The 19,250-nt window shown below is 38.8% G+C and overlaps 1 protein-coding gene across 10 annotated transcripts in view; it reads left to right on the plus strand.

Annotated features, from left to right (window-relative positions):
- The window catches only part of RUNX1T1 (RUNX1 partner transcriptional co-repressor 1), a 771,548-nt gene that overhangs the window by 477,248 nt on the left and 275,050 nt on the right, over positions 1-19,250 (plus strand). The window contains exon 1 of one of the 10 annotated variants that reach the window (XM_044065466.1): positions 13,883-13,927. The exons of the other annotated variants lie outside the window; for them this stretch is intronic. The gene's annotated coding sequence lies outside the window, so the exon portion shown is untranslated. Of the gene's footprint in view, positions 1-13,882; positions 13,928-19,250 lie in introns of those variants that run through there. 10 annotated transcript variants of the gene reach the window in all.

Below are 19,250 nucleotides of genomic sequence, written 5' to 3' on the forward strand. Positions count from 1 at the left end.
CACGATGTTACCAACACACGGACACTTTATTCACAACGAAAATCACAGTATGTTAAAGCGCTTTTCGTCTACCTAAATAGGTAGACTTCCTCAGAACAAACAATTTAAACTGCTTAAGAAAGCTTTAAATACTAAGCCATATCAACAAGTAGTAACAGCTGATAGCAATCAAATCAATTCAAGCTCAAGTAACCTAGAGTTTTAAAAAATTTAAAATGACAGTGCACTGTTATGTAAACACTATACATGCTAAGCATAAATGGTAGATCCTGTAACAAGATACCCTCCCTCATAATTATAAAAAGAACAATAAAACTTCACAATAAATACCATACATGAGTTACAGTTAGTTCTATATCTTAGTTCATAAAGTCTTCCATTAATTTTGAACTTATTTGTTTCCAGAATACTACTACATCTATTACAACTTTGGCATTTAAACATGCCAGGTGTCCTTGCTGGTAGTGTACTTGGCGCAGTGCCAGCAATGTCCCGGTTTCTACGTTGGTAAAACCGAACGTAGACTCCGGGATCGTATTTATGAGCATCTTTATGCAATTAAAAAGGATAAACAAGAAAATGCATTGGCAAAACACACTTCTATGTGGAAGGATCATCAGTTTAAATTTTTGATTATTGACCAGGTAGTTGATAAACAACAAGGACCCCTCTTACATTTGTTATTAGAGGAAAAAGAGTTGAAATGGCAGATTAGATTGAATTCGTATTCATTCCCAGGACTTAATGATCAGTGTTCAATTAGTTGTGTACTAAAACTGAAAAGTTTAAAAAGGTGACACTTTTGGTCATAATTTATTTGCATATTTTATAGAGTGACATGAGCTTATATTATGTATGTATTTTTTCTATGTTTTTTCTAAGCTGTTTTACATTTGTATTTTTATTTATTGTGAAGTTTTATTGTTCTTTTTATAATTATGAGGGAGGGTATCTTGTTACAGGATCTACCATTTATGCTTAGCATGTATAGTGTTTACATAACAGTGCACTGTCATTTTAAATTTTTTAAAACTCTAGGTTACTTGAGCTTGAATTGATTTTGATTGCTATCAGCTGTTACTACTTGTTGATATGGCTTAGTATTTAAAGCTTTCTTAAGCAGTTTAAATTGTTTGTTCTGAGGAAGTCTACCTATTTAGGTAGACGAAAAGCGCTTTAACATACTGTGATTTTCGTCGTGAATAAAGTGTCCGTGTGTTGGTAACATCGTGTTTTCCTTGTGATTACAGCTTTCTACCCTCCAGTGACCCAATGTAATCAGTGCAGCTGTCTTTCATGAATTCCATACATTTCATGTAGACTATTATAGAGAACAGGAAGTATTCCTAGCTTCCCTCAAGTTGCCTAGAAAAATTCAGAGGCAAGAAGTTTGTTTGGTAACAGCAGATGACAGCGAAAACAAGATGAGGCAGTAGCAGTTTCACGTCTGCAATAACTTAAGCATTCTCATGAAAATACTTTCACTGTAGATTCTCAGGGAGTGTGGAAGCTAAGATCTGTATAAGTTCTTAATTGCTTTACATGCAGTGATTAATGTAGGATATTTCCAAGTGTATAATAGCAACATGCTTATAGCGTAGTTGCTGATTGATCACATTCAGTAAAGTGTTCCAATTGTCTTGAAATAGATTTTTTGTATAGTATATGGGATGTAGAAGATAATCCTAAATAGGAAGGATCATATTCAAAACTTCTGTTTTATGGCGCAAAGAGCAGTGGTGCCGTGGAAGAAGTTTTCTGTTTCAGTGGATCTGAGAGTGAATCATTCTGTACCCTATTAAACACGTGTTAACTGTTCTGTTTAGCCACTTCAGTCTTTTTTTCCTCTGAGGAAGCGTAGGAAGAGCTCAGAGCTGCTAGGGTAGTTGATCTTCTACCTGGATAGACTAGATAACTCTTTAAGATGGTAGAACCATATGATTTGAGAGATTGGTAAAAATAAATGACTCGAAAAAGCTCAGAATGCTCCTCACTGGATTTGTGTTTGTACCCAGTCTGGTACTAAACTAAAGCTGGAGATAGGAGTGTCAGCTTGTTTATGAAGGGTTGGGAGTAAAAGCCTTGCTGTTTGTATGCTGTTTGATGCAGTTTGCTAATGAACCTTAGTTTGTAATAAAACACCTTTGGATGGAAGAGTTAGCATGCCGGCCATAGGTTTTATTTCCTCAGTTGACTACAGATTTGAAAACATGCTGAAATGTATTTCTTTTTTGGACAGCTTATCTGCCTGTTAAATTAGGCATTGTTTGAATTTCTGGCTGCCTTCAATAAGAGTGCCAGGCAACATCCTCTGCCACTTCTGCTGATGTACAAGACTATGGTTTGTGGCAATTGCAAGGTGAACAAGGCACTAAAATGCAGCAGGCATGATTTTTCCTTCTTTTTTTGCATTCAGGATGTTGTACAGGATTGAAATTTATTGTTTGCCCACACCAACACATTTCATGATTGTGTGAAAATGCACCTTTTGCTGTGTGGAACTTCACATAAAGGCTATCTTGTTATGATTATTAAATTGACTTGTGTTTTTACCTTGCAGGTTTAGAAACATGAATTATAGGGCCAGGAATGGATAAGAACCTATGATAAATGTTCAGTAAACCCATTGTGTTCTTTGTAGCATGTGTTAAATACCTGGGGTAGTGCACAGTGTTCCTAAAGATAAAAAGGATGTTATGGCCCATTTAATTTATGGGAACCAATGAGACTGAGCATATCTGCATCCATGTATGAAACTGAGATCTTTGTTTTGATTTCTCCAACAATGTGTGGTATCTGGAGCATTGAATATGTTGCTGGTAGGGTGTGGGTGTCTCCACTTAGTGCTACTTTAGCTTTACATTTCAAGTCTTTTCAGCTGGTGATGGACTTTCTTTTTGTTGTCGGCTGCTTTTACCCTCTGCGATAGCCATAATTGTATGCTTTATATTGGATATGTAAGCACCGGTGTGTTACATGATGTTTATACTTGGAACATTTATGGTAAAATCCTGATTTAGTGTGGAGCAGATGTGAAAGGGCATGCTTAAAATGCAGTATTCTTTTGTTTAGGGGTGCTTCCATACTTTGTCACTTTTAGGATCGATGGCAAATCAATTGGTGCTGTAAGTACAACTCTGCATAGTTTATTCTTTGTAGGTTTTATGTGCATGGGCAATCTTCAACGACTTCTTTAAGAAAGGAGAATTTTGAAATCCCATTTAATCAGGGCTCTGGGATATTAAGTCAGCTGTAGAAATTGATGGCTTCCATTTGGGTGGAGCTGAAGAGGGTATTGAGCTTTGGAGGTTTTGTATAAAGAAAGGCGGGTTGCAGATGCGCTGTTTTTTTTTTTTTACCTGAGCTAATTGAAGTAATGTGGAGGGGTAGGATATAACCTATATAGTTCAGGCTACTGCAACAGTGACCTATTCAAACATCTGCTGTTATGGTAAGTTAACTTAAACTGCACTTTGTTTCAAAGTACAACAGTGTCAAGTGGTATATCTTGTGAATTTTCACATGCTGTACTATGTGGGGGCGAGTATATTGTTTTTCCATTTTGTAAGGCTTTCCTTTATTTATTTATTTTCTAAACATGTTTCCTGGTGAGGGTTGCGGTGGTAGCAAGGTGAGATCAGACTTTCCCAGTCCTAGCAACAACATCCATCTCACTGTGTGTCATATCCAGACATTTCCAGCAGTCAAGCTGAAAAATGGAAACCTTCCAATATGGTCTGGATCAAATTCCGTATCTTTTCCCAATGGAGTCACCCTGGGTCACTTCCCATTCTACTCAATGACTGGCCTAAATGAGTGTTGAGTACAGTAGTACAACTGCATCCCTTAGCCTGGATGCAGTACCCTTAGATATAAGCTATACAATAAAAAAAAAACTTGCTTACAAAAGAAGGTATGTGGTAATCAAAGGACAGGTCATTTTAGACATAGGTTCCAAGGTCCCCTAACTACTGGATACGTTTTCAGGGGTGTGTTGTCAGTGTAATGATTACAGAGAATCATGCTAGCTGAAGGATACAGTTATACACTTCTTGACATTTTAGGTTTATTCCATGCTTTGAACATCAGCTATTTGTTCAGGATAGACCCTCTTGGAGGATCTTGGTATCTTCTGGTGAATTTATGATGGCACCAAACTTTGTCGGCCACAAACCCTTAACATTAGCTCTGAGAAGTAATTCCTAGAAGAGTGCCCCATGTACTGAACCCTAGAGTGCACTGCTAGTCACAGTCCTTTTGTAGGAGGTAGAACCACCAGCCGTAACTTCCTGGGTTATGTTTGTGAGCCAGTGTACTGCCAGCAAGTTACATAGGGATTGACATTTAGCTGGGAGAGTTTATTTGCGATACCCAAGTGTGGGAAAGTGCTGAATTCCTTTGTGAGGTCTAGATATATGGTGTGTACTGTTTTGACCTTCTTGATTGTTTCATTAACTTTTTCAAAGAAGTTGATCAGGTTAAGGAGGAAGAACCTGCTCTTTATGTATATGAACTGAGTTTGATTGACACTTTGTAGGTTACCTATATCCTTTTTAATTCCATAATCTTTTCCATAGCCTTACAGAGAAAACTAGTCAGGCTTATGGGTCTGTTGAATTCCTCCCTTTGTGCAAGGGAATGACTATTGCTGTCCACCATTCATCAAACATGAAGCCTGTTTTAAGGTTTATATCTTCTGTAGGAGATTAGACAGGTCACGTGTCAGGCTGAACAGTAGGCATCCCATGTGTTATCTGCCCATAGACATAGTAAGGAATGTTTTGTGATTATCCTTCACTTGGGTGGATATTTTGCCTTGTGTCTGGCTGATTTGATCAGGTATTGAAGTTCCTTGTTTAGTTTAGCAAGAGTGTGTTTTGGCATCTTGAGAGTTGGATTTATTTTTGCGTGCAGCTAGTTTTTGCTTTTATTGTAGAGCCTGTTTATATTTGGGTTCTGCTGCAGGAGTTTATTTTTGAATTTGTGGTTGTATTTATTTTTGAGAGAAGCGGATGTGTTTGTGCAGCTGTTTACATGTGCTTTGTATTTGACAGTGAAGGATTCTGCATGATCATTAGGGTCATCAAGATGGAAGAGGCTTTTGAATTTAGGCAGGCCATCATTCATATTTAGTAGAATAGCATTTGCATATTTTTTGAATACCGAGGTATTAGAAGATGCTACAGGCATCAGTCTTATGGTGAATGTGGTTAACTTGTGGCCTTTTCTGATCAGGGAGAAAGTTGCAATCAGCAGGGAGTAAAGCTGTGTCATCTTGGTAAGCAATAAGTCCAGGATTTTATCGGCCCTGGTTGGGATGCAGAGTAACTGGTCCAGGACATTTGTATTGAAATCCTGAAATGGCTGGGCATACATGTATGACAATTAAAAATGTGGTGCATATGTAAGTTAAGGTAACAGTAATAGGTAAAAAAAAATTCAGCTTTGACCACAAATTTACATTCTGATGCACTGCAGTAATAATATTAACAAAGGTCAGAGCAAAAATACAGGCACGAGAACCCTGCACACCAGTATATCAAGACAAGGATTAAGATTAAAAGTAAAAGAAGTGGCATCAGCTCATGTACCTTCAGTGCAGAGGTGAATGAAAAATAAGCAGCACTGAGTGGTACTTATTAATTCACCAGTATCGTGTGGTGTCTGGTTCTCAAGCTTATGGCTCAACTGTCCATGGTTCATATTATTGCAGAGAAAAGTTGCTGATCATGGAGTCTTGACCTCTTATTTTTGCAGGAAGGGCAAGCCAACCTTCGCCCCTTCATACAGTGTGTATGTATGCATACATGTATATAAATATAAAGATATATACAGTGGATATAAAAAGTGTATACACCCCTGTTAAAATGCCATGTTTTTGTGATATAAAAGAGGAGACCACAATAAATCATTTCAAAACTTTTCCCACCTTTAATATGACCTGTAACCTGTACAATTCAATTGAAAAACAAATCTGTTAGGAGAAAAAATATAAAAAAATAAAAAACGTACATTAAGCCGGTTGCATAAGTGTGCACACCCTTAAACTAATACTTTGTCTGAAGCACCTTTTGATTTAATTACAGATTTCAGTCTTCTTTGGTAGGAGTCTGTCAGCATGGCACATCTTGACTTGGCAATATTTGCTCACTCTTCCTTGCATAAGCACTCCAAATCTGTCAGATTGCGAGGGCATCTCTTGTGCACAACCCTCTTCAGGTCACCTCACAGATGTTCTATTAGATTTAGGTCTGGGCTCTGGCTGGCCATTCCAAAACTTTAATTTTCTTCTGATGAAGCCATTCTTTTGTTGATTTGGATGTATGCTTGAGGTCATTGTCATGTTGAAAGGTGAAATTCCTTTTCATCTTCATCTTTCTAGCAGACTCCTTAAGGTTTTGGGCCAAAAGTGACTGGTATATGGAACTGTTCATAATTTCCTCCACCTTGACTAAAGCCTGAGTTCCAGCTGAAGAAAAGCAACCCCAAAGCATGATACTGCCACCTCCAATCTTCACTGTGGGGATGGTGTCCTTTTGATGATGCTAAGTGTTGGTTTTGTGCCAAACGTACCTTTTGGAATTGTGGTCAAAAGGTTCAAATTTGGTCTCATCAGACCATAACACATTTTCCCCACATGCTTTTAGGAGACTTGATGTATTGTTTTGCAAATTTTAGCTAGGCCAGGATGTTTTACTGTGCAATAAAAGGCTTCCGTCTTGCAACCCTACCCCATAGTCCAGACATATGGAGAATACAGGAGCGTGTCATCATACCAGTACACAACCAGTACTTTCCAGAAATTCCTGCAGTTGCTTCAGTGTTGCTGTAGGTGTCTTGGCAGCCTCCCTGACCAGTTTTCATCATGTCTTTTCATCAATTTTGGAGGGACATCCAGTTCTTTGCAACATGACTGTTGTCCCATATTTTCTCCACTGTTTGACTATCTTCACTGTGTTCCATGGTATATCCAATGCTGTGGAAATTTGTTTGTACCCTTCTCCTGACTGATTCAACAATGAGATCCCTTTAATGCTTTGTAAGCTTTCTGCGAACCATGGCTTTTGCTGTAGCAGGCAACTGAGTAAATGTCAGGAAAATCCTACTAGGACAGCTGAACTTTATTTGGGGTTAATCAGTCTCTTTAATTGATGTCAGGTGTGCACCCAAGAAGACTGAATGCTGTAATTAAATCAAAAGATGCTTCAAACAAAGTATTAGTTTAAGGGTGTGCACACTTGTGCAACCAGCTTATTGTATGTTTTTTATTTTTTATATTTTTCCCCGAACATATCTGTTTGTTTTTCAGTTCAAATTTACAGGTTATAGGTCACATTAAAGGTGAGAAAAGTTTTGAAATGATTTATTGTGGTCTCTTTATATCACAAAAAACTGGCATTTTAACAGGGGTGTGTGCACTTTTTATATCCACTGTGTGTATATAGGTGTGTGTGTGTGTGTGTGTGTGTGTACACTATGAGAAGACATTTTTAGAGTTAATTAACAAAGTTGAATGTGACCACAAAGATGTTTTTATTACAATAGATGTAAAGGATCTCTATACAGTCATACTCCAGGATATAGGTATTGCATGGGTTACTGAATTCTTGTTTCATAAAGGGGTCCACCAAGATGAGAGTAATCACTATGAGGAGCTGTTTCACCTGGTTTTGGATAACAATTACATTTTATTTGATGGAAGATATTAGTTACAGAAGAGTGGGGTAGTCATGGGGTTACCTTGTGGCTTTATTTTTGCAAACCTAGTCATGGCCCATTGGGAGCATAAGTTCTTATTTTAAAATGATGTGAAAGCATCCTTCCAGCTTTGTCTGGTACCTGGATGATATATTTATCCTTTAGAAGGACAAGGTTGATTCCTTTATGGAATACATTAATTCTACAACTATCTTTTTAAATTTTACACATGAATGTGTATCAGGTAAGATAGCCTATCTGGATGTATTGTTGGAGAAAGACTCTGCCCAACAGATATACATTCACTATTTAGAGAAAAAAGACTTACTCTAACACTATTCTTCATTATACCAGCTCACACCCTCAGCATCAAAAAAGGTCAGTAGTAAAGAGGCAGCTCATGAGGGCAGCAAGGATGATTACTTTAGACTCACAGTTTGACGAAGAGTGCAGTAACTTAGTGGAAATATTTGTCTGGAGAGAATATCCAATACCTCTTCAGGAATTAACAAGAGAAGTATTCAATAAAAGAACAGCAGGACATTTTAGACTTATTTTAAGTACTTCACTTGTAGGGCTTACATCTTGTACACAATCTTCTAGGCTGGATGGAACACAATATAACTTTAGCCCAGCCACCAGTTTTATTAGGTTTTGCAGTGATTCTGAAAACTTAAGTGGATTTTAAACAAAAACTGGGTTATTATGTGTGATGACATTCTAGTTAAAAACAAAGTAGGTGAAAGACCCACTATAGTATACCGTAGGGGCTCTAATTTTATAACTACCCTGGAGAATATGACAAGCAACAGTGCCAGCAATACACATAATAGCAATCATATACCCACTATGAAAAAATGTGGGCATTACCCATGTTGTAAATATATTTTTTACTGGTGACTCTATTAACATTTGTGGTAAGGAGCATCTGTAAAGGGTACTGTGAGTCCAGGGGAGTTGTAGGATTATGCCAGTTCTGCCCATGTTTTTATATAGGTAAAATGGAACATAGATTACGGGTCTGGATTTATGAATGCAAATCTTTTTGAACACGAATATGATATAAAAAAATACATCTGCGTAATGCATTAGCAAAACATGCCCACAAGTACCCTAACCACCATTTCAAATACTTTGGTTATAGAAAAGGCCAATATCAGTATGAGTGGGGGTCCATGGACACTGATTTTTAGAAGGATAAAGAATTATTTTGTCAGCTACTTTTAAATGCTTGCAGCTGGCCAGGCTTGAATGATTACTGCTCGATCAGTTGTATTTTAAAGCATAAATCTTTAACCAGATAAAGCACCATTATTATTATTATTATTTCCATTTGGGTATGTTTACATGTCAATAATCTTAGAGAATGTGTATTTTTAATAATTTTATTTTTACTCTTTTGGTTGTGTTATTTTTAATATATATGTTGTTGTTTGTCTTTCGGCTTTTCCCAGTAAGCGGTAGCCACAGCGGAACTCCGGTCCACTAATGATTGGCAGTAGATTTTTACGAAATGCCGAGGTGCCAGCTTGATGCCCAACCTTCAACGAAGGCACGCCCATTTACGCACGCATGTCTTTCGAACGCTACCCAACCACGGGGAGGACATGCAGACTCCACACAGAAGGCACTCCCAAGCCCAGCCGAGAATCGAACGGGAGAACCTCTTGCTGTGAGGTAACAATGCTACCGCCGTACCACCGCAGCAGCCTACGTTTTTAATATATATTTTTAATAAGTTTATTCAGTGCATTTTAAAGTTTTTAGTGAATGAATATTCTCACATTTTTAGATTTCTGTGCTTAATGCACTTTAAGTTGCACTTTTTACAGCACTTTTAAGAAATATAAATTGGAGGGTTTAATGATATCATCCTTAGATCAGATGAGCATTTTGGGCCTTATTTAAAAACCTACCTTTTGTTTTTTTAAGCTCATCTGAAGTTCATTACTGTTACATGAATGAAAGCGCTCATTTTTGGATAATAAAAGTTTTTACAAGAACCTTGCTGCTCTTCTGGCAGCTAACACAGTTTATGTTTTACAAGTTTGTTTTTGGTCTCTGCAGCTTTGGATTGTTTCACATTATCAGTTCTCTACCTTACCCTTTGATCTATCCCCTGCACAAAGAGTGTTCACAAATAATCAGGCTCCAGTTATAGCTCATACAGGCTATCCACATTTTTTCATACTTTGAAAAAGATTCTGGAAAGATGTAAGTTGCCCAAGTAATCTCTCTCGGGTGAGAGATCCCTTATAAAAGCTGAGATTCCAAAAGAACATTCAAAAATATTTCTTGACTGTTTCACACAGCATTGTGTTCCTAGGATGTCAGCTAGACACCTCAGTTCAAAGAGCATTTCTTCCACAGGAAAAAGATCTTTATTTAGGTCTATTTCTACGTTTTTCCACTCAGACTTTGGTCACTGTGAAGGAATACCTCAGAATGTTGGTTTTCATGATACCCTTGGCAAGATTCCACATGAGAAAGATGCAATGGTATCTCAAATCTTGTTCCTAGAATCAACACCCTTTATCTTTTCAAATGCCAGAGCAAAGGTTTCTCAGAAGAGAAATATTTTGGTTGAGAAAACAGATATCCTTAAATCTGGGTCTCACCTTCTCCCTCCCTGCTGCAAAGCAGTCACTCACCGCAGATGAAGTGCAGGCCTGGGTGTTGGACACCAAGGACAGACATAAGTGCATCAATATCACGGAGGTGCTTAACATGATAAAGGCACTCAACTCTTTGAACCATCTTTGGTCCCCGGGACCTCTTCAACTGGTTACCAATTACACCATAGTCATGTTGTACATCAACAAGCAACGGGGAACCAAGTCATACCCCCCCTTTGTAGACTAGCCATGTTAGCTTGGGATATTGTTTTACAGAACAGTCTGTCTACAGGCATCCTACATTCTGTCAGAACAAAATTGTGTGGCAGACATGCTGAGCAGAAACAGGGCAGATCCTCACAAATGGAAACTAGATTATAGAGTCTTCCAAGATTTCACCCATCTGTGGAGAGTTCCTCAAATAGACCTCTTTGTCCCTCTCTTTACAATCAACTGGAGAGATTCTGTTCCAGGGCTCCATGCAAGAAGGCCTGGAAGATGAGATTCCTTTTCTTTTCCTTGGACAGGAATGTACCTGTATACTTTTCCACCCTTTCTAATAATGTCCAGGGTACTGATGAAGATTTGGAAAGAATCCCCAAAGATCATTGTGGTGTCTTCCTTCTGGCCCAGGCAACTGTGGTTCTCCATTCTTTTGGAAATGGCCAGGGGCCATTACCACAAGCTTCCTCACAGATTGAACCTAGTCACACAAGAACAGGAGTGTTTTATACACCCCATCAGTCATCTTCAGTTGACTGCCTGGATGATGGTCGTTTAGGTACCTGTTTACTGTGGATGTGCAGTAGGTACTAATGGAGGCAAGAAAGCCTGCTGCTAGAAAATCACATATCAGCAAATGGAAAAGGTTTTCTAGTTGGTGCCAAAAAACATAATCAGCACCCATTCAGAGCTAGTTGTTCTCAGGTTTTACATTATTTCTGTGAGTTACTATGGCTTTTTCCTCTATGAAGGTTAATTTATTAGCCATTTCAGCATGTCTATTCATGGATCCTCTATCAATGCAGTGTCATGTCAAAATGTCCTCGAAAGGGTTTTTTTTACAATAGGCCCTCAAGGAAAACTGTGGCCCTTCCTCGGAATCTTAATTTTGTGTTAGGGAAGCACAACACAGCACCTGTGCCATTTGAATCAGCTAATTTGGTTGACTTCAGGTTCTTATAATGGAAAACAGCTTTATTGATGGCTCCTACCTCTGTAAGAAGGGTGATTTGAGTTGCAAGCTGTAATGATGTTGTCACCCTTATCTCATTTTCCATAGGGACAGGGTTTGTTTGAAAACTAATTCTTCTTTTATGCTTAAAGTGGTATCTAAGTTCACTTTAAGCCAAATTATCCATTGTCCTGTGTTTTTTTTTCCTGAACCTAAAAATGAGGGAGAAATGATATTCCATACATTGGATGTTCTCAAAAGGCAACTCTGGCACTATCTCAACAGAAATAAATCTTTCATTTCTTCAAATCGGTAGTTGATTTCTTGTGAAGTAAGAAGGGGCAACCTGTGTGAAAACAGACTGTTTCCAGATGGTTGTCTAAGGCTCTTACCTTTTGGTATACTCATAACAAAACTATTCCAGGCAGAGTTGAGGCTCACTCTACCAGGGCCTTGCCTTCATCTGTAGCTTTTTGGAAAGGGTTGGATTCTACAGATATTCTAGTTATTAATTGGTCCTCTGTACATACATTTACAAAGCACTATAAGCTTGATTCCTTCTCTAGGTTCAGATCAAGCTTTGCTAGGACTCTTCCTCAGGGTTTAATGGATTCTTCTCCTTCTGCCTCTAAACTGTAGTCAGCTAAAGCAATCTTCCCATATAGCAGAGGCTACTGCAGCAGTGATCAGTATGATAAACATAGTACATATGTGTGAGTTGAACTTAATGCAACAGTAGATGTTTGAATGATCAGTGCTGCCATAGTCATTCCCTCCATCCACACCCCTTGTTTTTTTTTTTTTTTTTTTTTTTTTTTTTTTGTTTTTTTTAAACCAGGGTGTGGATGTTTACTTTTTTGTTGCTGCTAGCATTGTATTTTCAGAACTCCGTTTCCCTCTCTGTGCTGGAAGGAAAGCTCTGAAGGGTTTTGCACCCAGACTTGTCAACTCAAGCTGCATGACAGTTTTGGCATGTGGAAGGTGCCATGAAGCTTTGGAAGCTGTGTGGCTTTTATATCCTTGGCAAGATTTAACCCCATATAGCTAAGACTGTTACACTTGTGATATTTAAACATCTGCTGTCATGGTGAGGTCAACTTACGCAACTCTACTTTAGTAGTACTGTAGGTGAAGATGCTTAGCATGTTAGCAGATCTCTCTGTCAGATCTGTGCACCATTTTTTACTACTAAGTTCTGGAAGGAAGTATTGGATATTTATTCCATAAAAAAGAAAAAGCAATGTTCTGGAAGGAAGTATTGGACTTTTTTTTACATAAAGGAGAGTAAAATTAAATATCATGGGCCCAGAATTCTTCAGATACCTAAATTATAGCACAAGGAAGGAGGAGTAGAGACTTCTCTTTTGGGTTTTATGTTTCAGAATTAGTATCAAGTCCATTAATGGTTCTGTGTATCTGGTGTAGGGGTTAATATACATATAGACTTCTTTGTTTTGTGCAGGATAAAAGTTTGATTAAATTTGCTGATTTCGTACATTGTCACCATTATCCACCTGTACTAGGCTCTTTCTAGGTGAATTCATTGAACCTAAACATGAAACTTGGGCAGAACTGTTAAGATGGCGAGTGAGCCTGGTACATGCAAAGAAGCCTGGGGTGCCTTAAGCACATAGGGCTGTTACAGTAGAAGGGAGTCCTAACTCTGGCACCACAATTAAGGTGGATAGTAGGTGTAACTTGCACATTAGCATTGTAATACAAATAGTTGTTGGAAGCAAACAATATGCATAACAGATGCTTTTCATAGTAAAGCAGATACATGCAGAGTGCCAAATGACAGCTCTGAAACATGTTCAGCAGCTTGGACCCAAGAGAACTGTGTTAGACGAATGCTAACAGGTGAAGAATGGTGATCAGAGTCTTGACTCCATCACTGATGTACTACTGTAGTACACAGGAAGGTTAGATGGGCCCAGGTGCATCTTAATATATACTGCTGCAGAAAAGTACTACATTTATTAGAGTTGTTGCAGTTAGAATTACTAATTACCATTCTTGTAGCATTAACATTTTTTGTAACTTTGAACAGAAGGGATATGATTGTTTTGCTTTTTAAGACCATGCGAAAGTCATGAGTTTTGTCAACTGCCCTGCATCATCGATGTTAAGTGTACATGCTCTCTTTCTCTGTAGCTCTTCACACATGCTACCGATTTCAGTATATGAAGTGTTTTCTGTAACAGTTCACTGTGAGTGTAGCAGAATGTAAACCAGATGGATCAGTTTTTCCCACTGTTATCTTGTGTGTCAACTCTGGCAAGCTTTCCTTCTGCCGCTGTTCTTAGTACCATGGCACTAAAAATGTCTTTATGTAAGAGGAGGTCATTATTTCAGTGTGTGATGTTTCTTTTCCAGTGATTGTCTTTGCAGACCTTTGAGCCCAAGCCTGTTTACCCCATAAGAATGTGGATTGGCTGAGGTAAGTACTGTGGGAGATGAGACCTGTCACGGACACAGAGCAGGAGTGTGTAACAGTGCTAATGAAGGTAGCTGCTTTTATTTGTTAATGTTCCAGTACGTCCTAGAAACCTGATACTGAGAGCCATTACTCAAGCTATGAATGTGTCTACTATTTTATTTTAGTAACTGATGATGTGCTTACAGTATTAGTTCTAGTTTGTTAGACGAAGTGACTAGTTAAACCCAAAATAAGCCACTAATTCCCCTTATGTGCTTAAAATTGAGCAAACTTTGTGCATCACCTTATACACAATAGCAAGAGATGCAATTAGGATATAAAACAAGTTTGTATTTAAAGGCATTGTTATGCTGTAGCCACTCTTCGTATCTGCCTTTATGAAAGGAAGCATTATTTAGACAAGGAGTGTTTTAGTTTAACAAAATAAAGTGGGTGGGGGTTGGAAAATTAAGAGTATGCATTTTTGTATGTAGCTCAACATAGCACAATTGTATCTAGAGCAGAATGCATGCAAACCTACACTGCTGCCATATAAAATATCAGGCTGCTGTAATTTTACCACAAAATAACCCTAAAGCAGTATGTGTTATTTGTGAACCACACACTGGTACCACTTAGTAATCAACCATATCATCTACTTGTATGGGAAGCAAACTGTTTTATGTGATGTAACTGCAGCACAGCTAAACAGTAAAGGATTATATTGTGGATGTTCATCACTATATGATAAATAAACTCCATGGAAATTAGTTCTGTGATATGTCTGCTGCTGTTTTATATTGTTAGTCACTTATCTAATTACAATATTCATTTTATTATCAAATACTCCTTGTTTGCCTTCATACTTAAGTATATAGTAGCATCTGTGCAGGTATTTTTTGTTTGCATTTAATTAGTGAGTAGCTATATCAGAGGATCAATATACTGTGTGCTGAATCCACACTAGGAACTTGTGTTTGCACCTGTGAAGGGACAGTATTTGGTGTGAAGTTTTGTTCTTTAGACATTGTGTTAACAGGGCTCCTTTTAACATTCAGGGGAGTGTAACTACAATCCTCAGAGCAGCAGATGTATTGATTTAATTTATCACTGTTGCAGTATTCTTTATCCTTGGGATATCTGGCAGAATGTCCGGCTAGGATACCAAAGCCTTTATACCTTCCAGGTGCTGTACATCAGACGTATGTCCTACATGCAAGGCATAAGGTACATATGTGACATATGAGTACCTAACCCTTAGAACTTCTTTGCCACCAGTCAAAATGCTACATTTGAATTCAGTCTGCAAGCTATTCATCAAGTTGGTTCCACTGCCAAGCCTTCTAAAGATAAACTGCCTCACTGGGGTCTCTTCCTTCCTTTTTTTCTTCCTATTACCTTAGTATACATGTAATCTTGGAAGGGAAAATGTGAGTGTGGGAGACAGATTCCCCATACGGGTAGATACAAACTGGGCTTTTTTTTGTTTGTTTGGGTGCTACCCATAACCTTATGCAGTGTGAGATTTGTCAGGCATTTGTTCCCAAGATACTCTGCAGTCATCTGTCATCTCTTTCCATTTTATTTGGAGAACCAATGGTTGAAGCTTTTGGCTCAGGCTACCATGACTGAATCCATCCTCCACTTAAAAGGAATGTCAGAAAAGGGTGAGCAGATCCTGCTGCTATCCAGCTTCCACCGAATGTCTCCATCAGGATGGATGAAGAACTTGAGGACCATCTGGTTGTCAGCTCTATCTGACACAGTTGAAGGCTGATGTAGATCTGTTGACCCACACATCTGCTGAGACTGTGCCTGCATCTGGTACAGATGTGGTGAGGGAACCATGCTTAATTATTTCAGAGGGGCCTAGGGCAATTCCCCAAATGCTTATTAGGGAAGAGGTGCCTGATACCTTCATTGAATCTAGGCAGGGGTCTGAACCTTCCATATTTGTTGAAAACAATGTGCCTTTGAAAAAGAAATAGACGACTAAGCATGTGGCCCTTGTAGCTAAGGATCCACACAAAGAATGGACAGATTTTGCTCAGGGGTTCTTCAGTGCTCTTATGACAGTTAAGCCCCCTCAAGGATGATCTGTTTCCTCTTCTGTTTCATGTTCATCCACTCCTTCCAGATGTCCTAGGGACTCTTATTTCTTTGATGAAGAGTTAGACTCTGGTGGGGAGTCATTGGCCTACTCTTCTCAGATCCCCTCTCTCATTGCCCCGGGGTTTGTGGAAGAGAATTCACTGTCTCCTGACTCTCCTATAGAAGAATTGTCTTTCGGGGATATGATTGTTCATAAGATGGAACACTTTTAAGTAGGACTATTCCCAGGTTTTTGATGTTCAAAAAAGATACTGTAAACTCTTGCAAATAGATTCTCTTCAGCCTTTTGAAGTCCCTCCAGTGCTGGATGCCCTTTTGGGTACTTAAACTGCAGCTTTTCATGACCTTAATTCTTAACCTCCTGCCCCTAAGAAACCGGACAGGTTCTGTAATACTTCTGTAGTCACTGATAAATCAGCCAAGTTGCTACTTTCTTAGCTTTTGCCTTCTGGTAGGGTCAGCTGTGCCATAGACAAATATGGTAAATTGTGTGAATCTCTGCTACCTTAGCCTTCAGGGCTATTAATTACCAGTCCCATATGACCATGTATGTCCTGGCTCTTCTCTTTGAGCTTGATATTTGGGATATGGTGGTATAGGGAACCATCCATCCTATTCCCTTATCTCAGCAGGGAACAGATTTTTATTCCAGGATATTTCTGGTTCCCAGGAAGGAGGGGTTGTGTTGGCCCATTCTAGACCTGTGTTTCCTCAAAAACTTTCTCAAGATTCCCTGTTTCCGGATGTTTTCTCTTCACTTTTCCCACTGTTGCTTCTTCAAACCTTTCTGGCATCCCTAGATTTGAAGGACACTTACCTCCACATGCCTGTTCATCCTTCCTTCAGGAAATGTTTGTTTTTCTCTGTTTCTTCCTCTTGTTATCAGTTCTCTGGTTTGATTTTTTTGTCTTTCTACAGCTACAACCATCTTTATCAAATATCTGGCCCCTGTGGTACCCTTCCGCAGATTTCAGAGAATTTGGATATTCCCTTATTTGGATCTACACTTCACTGTGCTTCTTCTGCGCAAGATGGGGTTCACCTTCAATCAAAAAGTCTGTCTTCCCTCCTTAGGGCCAGGTGTTCCTGGGTTGCAGGATTCAGACCATTCTGATGTTGGCTTGCTCTCGCGTCCCAAGCTCCTCTCTTTGATTGCTTATTTCCAGTCCTTCTTGCAAGGGAATTTCAGTGAGCTGTATGGTACATGCATCCATGATTTTTGCCAAACTCCACATGAGGAAATTTCAGTGGTATCTCAAGTCTGTTTGGCTCCAGCACTACTACCCTCTAGAGTATCTGGTTGTGCTCTTGCCTTGTCTCAAGCTCGAGCTTCACTGGTGGATTCACCAGATTTTCCTGAATCCAGGTCTTCCTTTTTGGATTCCTCTCCCTACTCTGAAACTGTGCATGGCAGCTTTTGATCACTTTTGGGGTACCTCATCCAACAACTTCCAAGTCCAGGGTCTTAAGTCCCTTCAAAACTGGCACACTATATCAACATCAAGGAGATGAGGGCTTTACTTTTGATGTCCAGGATTTTCACTCCCTTTGGGTTTCAGGTTCTCTAATTGTTTTTTTTTTTTTGTTTTTTTTTTAATACAGATATTACCACAGCCATGTGGTACATCAACAAGCAAGGGGGTATAAAATCTTTTCTTCTTTGCAGGATGGCTCTTCAGGCATGGAAATTTGCAGTCTGCCATCACTTGGTTCTTCAGGCAGTCTACATTCCTTCAGAGCAGTCTTGTGGTAGACTCTTTGAGCAGGTCCAGAACAAATTTTCATGACTGAATGATTCACAGGTAGGTGTTTCTGGACATTGTACATCATTGGGGTACTCCACAAGTAGATATTTTTGCCTCTCCCTGAACAGACGACTTACCCAGTTCTGATAGAGTGCCAGGACTTCTGGCTTGGAAAGTGGATACCATGTCTTTTTCTTGAAAGGGGACGTTGCTTTATGCCTAACCCTTCTTCCTCTACTACCAAAGGTATTGCACAAGATATTGTGGTACAGGCCAAGAATTTTGCTTGTGACTCTCTTTTGGCCCAGACAGCACTGGTTCCCCCTTCTATTTCATCTGCCAGGGGCAGTCATCATAAGTTACTTAACAGGATGGATCTTGTCACACAAGACAAGGGATCCCTTATTCATCCTCACTTGCCCACCCTTCAGGTGACACTTTAGGTGATGGGGTTTTGATTCTTTTTAGGAACCAGTTTTCTGAGGGTGTGCTTTAGGTTTTGCAGGATGCCAGAAAACTGGCTATTGAAAATTATATGAATAAATGGAAGAGATTTTATATTTGATGTCTCAAGTTTGACATGGACCATTTTTTTGTGGGGTGCCTACAGTCCTTTCTTATTTGTGTGAGTTGCATGATTCTAAGTTGGCGTTTTCATCTCTTAAAGTTAATTTGTCGATAATAAAATAAAAATACCCAAGGCAGCTAAAGGCCACTCGATTCAACAGTAAAACGATAAGATAAACAAAACCAAGGTGTCCACCACAGCTACTGCATAAAAAGTTGAATTGTTCTAAACTTTTTATGCAATAGCCGTGATGAACATTTGGTTTTGTTTATCTTAAAGTTAATTTGTCATACATTTTTTTCTTGTCTACCTCTGTTTCCACCTTTGGCTTCTAGTTTTAAATTTTTGAAAGGCATCCTGCATATTCAGCTTCCAAGAAAGCCTATGCCTCATTCTTGGGACTTTTATTTTGTTCTTGAAAAATTTATTCAACCCCCTTTTGGGCCTACAATAATTCTTTCCTACAATATTGTACTTGGACGACTGTATTGTTGGTGGCTCTTACTTATGACAAGAGGGCCTTTGAACTTCAAGCACTCTTGGTTGTTCCACCTTTTTTTTCACAGGGACAGGATGTCTGTTCATATCAATCCTTCTTTTATGCCACTGGATAATGATTTGTCCTTAAATCAGTCCATTCATCCTCCTCCTTTCTTCACTTCTTCACAGAATTCTAGTGAGAGGGTTCTTCACACCTTGGATTTTCATAAACAGCTCAGATATTACTTGGACAAAAAAAAATCATATTGGGAAATCTGAGCAACTTTGTTTCCATTCATGCCAGGAAATTGAATTTGGCAGTATCTAAAAAAAACATTTCATCCTGGATTTCTAAGGCCATTTCTTTTTACTATTTTTTTTTTTTTAATGGCAAGCAGCTTTCCTGTTCTGCTCATGCTCATTCTACCAAGGACTCTTC

This window comes from Protopterus annectens, chromosome 3.part0 (assembly GCF_019279795.1).
Source record: "Protopterus annectens isolate FY-2018-M chromosome 3.part0, PAN1.0, whole genome shotgun sequence".
Classification (NCBI taxonomy): domain Eukaryota; kingdom Metazoa; phylum Chordata; order Ceratodontiformes; family Protopteridae; genus Protopterus; species Protopterus annectens.